Raw genomic sequence first — 7,200 nt, forward strand, 5'->3', positions numbered from 1 at the left:
TAAAACTTATTCTCTCTTTCCCGATCAGCACATCCTTGCTGGGTGCTCACTGGTGGCTTCCTCACTGACCACGTGGGCAGATGGGACCTGCAGGAGCAGCTGGGCCGGGGGCTGGGCTGGATGCGGGCATGTGGTGTTGTCTCCAGATGTGCCCAGATGTGGGGGAGCTGCTCACAGCTATCTTGTGTCTAATGGCTGCAGGACCAGCAGAGTCTGGGAACAAAGTCAGGGCCACAGGTAGGCACCAGGTACAGGGTGTTTTGGCACCTCTGGGCTGCAGCCCAGTGCCAGGGGCTGGTGGCATTGGGGAAGGGCAGAAGCAGCACTCAAATGCAGGTGGACCTGCCCTGGCTCTCCTGCTGGGAGTCATGAGAGCCAAGTGGCTGCGATGCTTTGCCTGCTCCAGGAGCAGGGTTTGTGCTGCAGCCGGGGAGTTTTGTCATGAACCAAGGCAGGAGCCTTTACCTGACACACACCGCTGGTGTTGCTCTGCACCCGCTGCCGTATGAACACAGATTTGCAACCAGGGGATTTTTCTTTTTGCTACGATTTGGGCTGAGCAGGCAGAGGGGAAGCCCCAGAGTGTGCGCCATGGCAGGACCCCTCACGCAGCATGTTCTCCTCTCCTGGTGCAGGCCAGTCACCAAGTGAACTCATCCTTGGATAAAAGCTGCAAAAAACACCTTAACTCTTTGGGAGCCAAACAAGCCGGGGAGCATGGCGGTGGGGCAGCCCTGGGTTGTCCTGGATGCCACAGGAGGCTTTGCAGCGGGTTCCTCAGCGAGGTTTCTTTTGGGGAACTTTCTGCTTTGCTGGATCTGCAGGCAGGTGCCAGGGCTGGAGCGGCTCTGCCAGGGGCACCAGGGTGAGCCAGATCCCTTCCCTGGGGCTGCAAGGGCTGTGCTGTGAGCAAGCCTGTCCATCTGTCTGCCCATCTAGCCGTCTGCTTGGCCACAGCCCTACAGCCACAGTAAGTACCCAGCTCAGGCACTAAAAGGCAGTGGGCAGGGGATGCAAACCTCCCCCTGGGACACACTGCCTCGGTGGGACCCTGGTGAGTGGGGCTCAGGTGAGTGCAGGCAGAGGAAACGCCAGCAGCCGACAAACTGACCCTGCTGTGTCCTGAACCTCAAACTCTCCCTGGGGCTCTCCTAAACCTGCCTTGGGTTGCAGAGCTGAGGGTTGGGATTACGGATGTAGCTTCACAGCTGAGTTTTGGTGCTGAAAGAGCATCTCTGGTGGGCAAAGGGTGGTTCTGAAAGGTTTGTGGTGAGCAGATGAGCAGCAGATGTATGTACTAAACCAGTGCAACCTCATACAGAAATGAACTCAACAGCCACGGGTGTGCAAATAAGACCCTTTTGAGAGAGATTTTCAGAATAGGTCTTAGTCTGTGATACAGCATCGCAGCTTATCCTACCCTGTACACTCATAGTACCTAAAGATGATTTTATCTTGTCCGGGATGTGACTGTGGGTGTCCAGGCTGGTGCACAGAAGTGATGCTCGTGGCGTGAGTCCGTACCCTCTGAGAGCACCCAGCGTTGTGGGGACTGCCCGGGACTGAGCTGCTCCCCTGGCCCCTGCCAGCCTGCAAGGTTTGTCTGTTCCAGCGATGGATCAGCAGAAGACAGCAGTAATTGCCAGGAGGCTTTCAGGCAGAAAGCAAGGCTCTTGCTCGTGGACAGGCTGATGTAAGTCGGCACGTAAATTGTGTACAACATTAAAATAATTTCGGCTGAGCTCCTCTGAAGAAACCTATGAACAAAACAGTGTTGTTGCTAAGAATATGAAAACAGAAAACAATAACGTGGCTCCTGCCAAGGTAATAAAAGTGCATCGGCGTTATGCCTGCTCTCTCGTACAGATCGCTTGCTCGTGACAGTAAATTAAGTCCTGCAAAAATGGGTACAGTTTTCTCCCTGGCCACTGACGCTTCACATCATGGAAATATCAAATGTTTCTGATGGCTGTTCATTACCCTGCGCTTGAGAGGGAAGCAATCCATTGCTGGGTCCATTATTTCTATGACAGAAAGGAAATGACTATGGAAGGTTTAAAAATGAAAGAATACAGCAAGGTTAGATGGATTGGACCTTGACAGCCTGTTGCTGTTTGCCATGGTCAATGCCAGCCCCGGATCTGGAAGACACCACGCTGTCTCCCGAGCAATGGAAAACCAGGGCTACTTCTTGCTTCCAGCTAATTGCCAGTTCATAAGCTGTGAAGTTTGACCTAGAAGATCTCCAGAAAACTTATTTTGAAGTGTGACAGCGATACAGCACAACTCCTCAGTGAGGAGACATCTCTGCCCTGCAGCCAGAAGGAGCTTTAGCATTTGCTGGGTACCAGCCCTGCTTCAGCTGGTGCAAGGAACCGATGAGCTGCATCTTCCATGTTACAGAACACACCATGGGGTTGATGGGTGGATGTGGCTGGTGTACAGCACGCAAACATTTCCTTCGGATCTTTGTAGTTTTAAAATAAGAGCAAGCTAATCTTGCATGCGCTTGAGTTGCTGCCATGAGATGGTCAATGTAGAGTCAGTCACAACAACAAAAAAGGGTGATATGAACTTGCCCTGCAAGCACAGCAGGGCAAAGCAGGAAACAGTGAGAGTCTACCCAGCTGCTGTCAGATCCCCTGAGCCAGCTTCACATTTTTATCTCAGCAAACAAAATTACCTTGGCCTGATTCAGTCATTTCTCCAGAGGAAAACGGTTTGGTTTGGGGAAATGGTAAGCAGATTGAAGGGCTGAAATCTGACAAAGGCAGGCAGAGGTTGGGGAGTGTGTCCTGGGAAAAGGGCTGAAGTTTTACCCTAATAGTCTGATTCTCTCCGTTTCTGATGCTAGGGAGGGAACAGGGAGAGCGTACCTGTGTGTGTGCTGGTTTTTTGCTCCTGGAAGCAGGCTTGGGCAGTGCTGAACTCTGCCACCTTCTTGGTTAATTTGAACCCCGCCTTTTTTAAACAGGAAGTGCAATGACAACTCCACAAAATGCATTTTGACTTTTAGCAAAACAGCATTTTTAATGAACCGCCAAAACTTTTGGTAATCGAGCCGTTTGTTTGAGAGCGTGTGGTCTCTTGGCTCTACGCTTGAGGGGGAAAAAACACGAGACACCATGGGAAATGATGCTTTTGTGGGAGAGTGTTGACTGCCGTGCACCTTGAGATGTTTGCTGTGCGGCGGCGTGGCTGGCTCTGCTGATTCCTGCTGACTCGGGGACTGTCCCCGTCCCACAGCAGCACAGCCACACGTGCTCGTACAGCTGAGCAGAACGTCTGCGTGGGCAGCGGGAAGTGCAGGAGCCAGGGACCGTGGTCGTGTCACGACGGAGGACGGGGGGCACTGGTGTGGCACTGGTCGGGGTGCTGGGCACTAATAAGGCGCTGGGCATGGCGGAAGGAGACCCACTTGGGGCTTTTCTTCATTGCCACAGCCTGACTGCTTTCAGAGGAGGGTGTCTGGCCGGTGCTCCCCACGGTGTGTGAGGATCACGTAAGAGAGAGTCGAAAGCCTTGCTGAAAATCCGGCTGCAGGATGGTCCTCAACTCTGCGCTCTCTGCAGGACGTGGTGGCTGCTCAGAGGAGGGAATTGGTCTGACACAACTTGCTCTTGACAAAGCCCTGGTGCCAACGCGCAGCTGCTCAGCAGCTCTGTGGTGGTTGCAGCTCGTTCCCCAAGTCCTTGCTCCGGTGTTTTCACAAGCGCTGATGTTAACTGGGCCAGGCTGCAATTCCCTGCCCTCCTTTGCTCCCTAATGCCGAGCGCTGCCTATGCCCTTGCCCAGGCAAGCACCGCACAGGCTGTGGATTTTTCCAGCCCTTGATGGAGAAGAAGACACCAGCGGTGGGTGCTCCCCAGCAAACCCCGTGGGCAGTGGAGCCCATTGCCAGCAGCACAGCCCCAAGGCTTGGGCTTAATGCATGGCCCACGAGGAACCCCCAAGGTAACAAAGTTTTCACTGTTTACTACACATAGCTAAGAACTAAAGAGGGAAAAGGGTACAGCTGGGATGCGTAGTGAAGGTGAGAGAACAAAATGCACAGGGGCTACAAGTGAAACTGGTATGTTAATGAACCAAATAAGCAACTAGGAAAAAAGTAAAAGAAGTTGTGGTAGGCAGATTTTTAAGGAAATTGGAAACAGTTTCCAACATGATACTTTGCTCCAATTGTGCGCAGAGGCATCTTGATGCGAAACAAAGCCATTCAGAAATGGCCTCTTCGTGTTGTCATGTCAACTAACTAGGAAAAAAATCCATCTTATTCACAGCAAGTTTGTTTTTACTGATCTTGTGCCTCTCAATTACTTTTTAATGGTCGGCATTGAAAAGAAATTCTTGTACGCACACTTGAGAATATGAAAACACCCAAATGATAGCTTATGATTTAGTAGGATTAAAGTATTATGTATGCAGGTGTAGCACGTTTCAGGTTATTAGTAATCCAATCTATTTTTTATGACATTACGGTGTAATTTTCTGTATGAAACTTCAATATAAGTCTTGAGCTGTATCGGAACATAAACTAAAATGTTCCTTACTCTGTCACTTTTCATGGTCTTTACTTTGATTAATAAATGTAACAAGAGCTATAATGTTCTTCAATATGAGGCTACGATCACCCTTCAATCAAATGTGTCCCTCAGCTTTTTATAACTTTTCACATCAATATGTAAGGCTTGAGAAGGAGCAGTGATAAGATTTCATTGCAAGTGAGCACGTAGACCTGAAAGGCTCTGCAGAAAATGAGTGTTTTTGCTGGCTGCAGCTGTTGCATCTCCTTGGCGGGGCGAGCAGTCGTGTCCTTGGAGACTCAGTGTCGTGTGTGGGGAGCAGAGGTGAGATGGGGACTGCAATACTGGACGTGGATTTGGCACCCCGAATTTCAGCTAGATTTGATCTTACCTTGTTGAGCACCTTGCTCAGAAACACCATTTTTTGAATGTCCCCCCCAGATTTGAAGTGGAGCTGGATGCCGACGTTCAGGCTTGTGTGGGAGGGGAGTTGAATTGCAGGGACAGACTTTGCTGTTGTACTCACTAACACAATTTTGTAACCACATAGCCTACAAGCCGTGACAAATACAACCCAAACGGAGGCCTCAGGATGCAGACAGGGAGGAAGGACGTACACTGCAGTTCCCCGTCCCCGCAGAAGCAGCCAAGTGAATTTTGCGTTGCCCTTGGCCACCGAGGCCAGGAGGAATCTCCTCCGCGTTCGCTCGACCCGTCCTGCCAGTGCTGCTCAGGAGCCCCGGCCACACCGCACATCAGGAACGAGGGGAAATAACCCACAGGCTTGCCAGGTTGGTCTGTTTTATTTCTGAATTATTCTTTACATTGTACAATATATAAAAATACAGAGTACCCCAAAAAAATTCACAGTGTCTAAAGGCAGTGATTACAGTCTAGGTCACCTTTATACTAAAGTACCATCAGGTTCAATTGCATAGGAACGGTGATGTGCCTTGACAGCAGAGTCCAATCATACTCTCTAGGTTTTGCTGTTTTGGGGCAAGCATTCTGTGTTCGCATAATAATTCCTCACGTATCCAAGACCCAGTATTGCCTCTGTCACTCTCCCACCTCAATTACGAGCTAAATCCTATCATTTCCATCTCACATACCATTCATCCTCCCTAAACTTTCCTCTGTGAGAATGCTCCTAATTAACCACATCACTTTTAGGTATGCGCAGGTTTGGATGTTATCTGAGGAGGGGTGCGTGGATGGAAACCACACTGTCATGCAGCTGGCTGGCTTTTCGTTGTTTGACATTTTGGTAGTAAAAATATTTTTGCTTCGGTTATTAATGGCCCATCTGTGCCGACCTCTGCTTGACTTCGTGGCACGCGAATGAACAGCTCCCTGCTCCTGGAGGCTTCAGAACTAGAGCGCAGTGTTAATACTTTTCATAATCAGATTTGTTTAAAACTGAATCGCGGCTGGGACTTGCAGGAGCCAAATGCTGCTCTTACAGCACTGAAGCCTCTTGAAGAGCAGGGGTGAATTTGCAGCTGAGTCTGGAGGCAGAGCAGAAAAAATAAAAAATCAGGTTCAAGACCCAAACTTGCATTGAATGCTATTGAGCACTTAAATTTGCGGCAATTTGCTCCTCCAGCCAGGACTAATGCAGACACTAAAATTTCCCAAATGGCCCAAAGGAGGAATTTCCAGGCAGAATGGCTGAGACTGGATAAGTTCCACAAGGGCTTCTCTCCAGAGGGGGTTCTGTCCAGTTTTGAATTGCCTGGCAATCAGGCAGCATCAAAATCTGTGGATTTGCTCACCCACCACAAATCTGCTCTTGAAGCCGCCTGAAGTTTTCTCCTAACAAGCTTAAGGGGAAGGTTCACCTGTAGGAGGCTGGACCTTGCTCACCAGGGCTTCAAAGTCATCTGTTAAAAAAAAATGAATCCTTCCAGCCCAGTTTCCCAGGTATTTCTCTGTTGTGCTCCAAGGGGGCTGCACCCTGCCCTGGCTGCGGGAGGAACAAGACGCAGAACTTCGGCTGGTGATGCTGGAAGCTCCGGAGACACGCAGAGCACCAGGTGCCTGATTCCCAGGGCCTGGTGGCTTTTTTTGGACCCCTCTGAAAACCGAAAGTTTTGGTTTGCAGGGTTACTCTTCCCTAAATTCTGTACTAAAACCTCCTAGTGTGACTATAAGGCAAGGCTTATAATGCCAATCAGTAGCTCAGAAAGCAGTTGCTAACTCCTTTAACATGCAAGATGACATTTTTCATGTTCTAACAGAGGATGTCTTTTCCTCTAATGGTACAATATTTGTTACTCCTACTTGCTGTTTCAATTTTCTTTCTGCAATTACTCCCTATTTATAATTACAAAAACAATAGAGTGATACACATGAGAGATTTGGGAGGCTTATTCAGAAAATATAAGCACTAATAAGAATCTTTTTTCTTAATCATTCTTAACCAGAGTGATTTAGGGAAGAATCAGCATTTCTAACTAGAAAAATCAATTTTATTTTCAATTAAAAATTATATTTCATTCACCTCAAAAGTGTTTTTTTAAACCTTATGGAAAGGTTACTAGATTTTTACAGTTTTTTTTTCTTTGCTTTGTCCCTGTGGAACTTGAATACCAGTACTGCCTTTCTTATTCTAAGTTTCCTCTGCAGGCATTTTGCTAAATATATATATTGTGTGTGTATATATTATAAATATATA

Source organism: Caloenas nicobarica, chromosome 6 (assembly GCF_036013445.1).
Source record: "Caloenas nicobarica isolate bCalNic1 chromosome 6, bCalNic1.hap1, whole genome shotgun sequence".
In the NCBI taxonomy this organism is placed as follows: domain Eukaryota; kingdom Metazoa; phylum Chordata; class Aves; order Columbiformes; family Columbidae; genus Caloenas; species Caloenas nicobarica.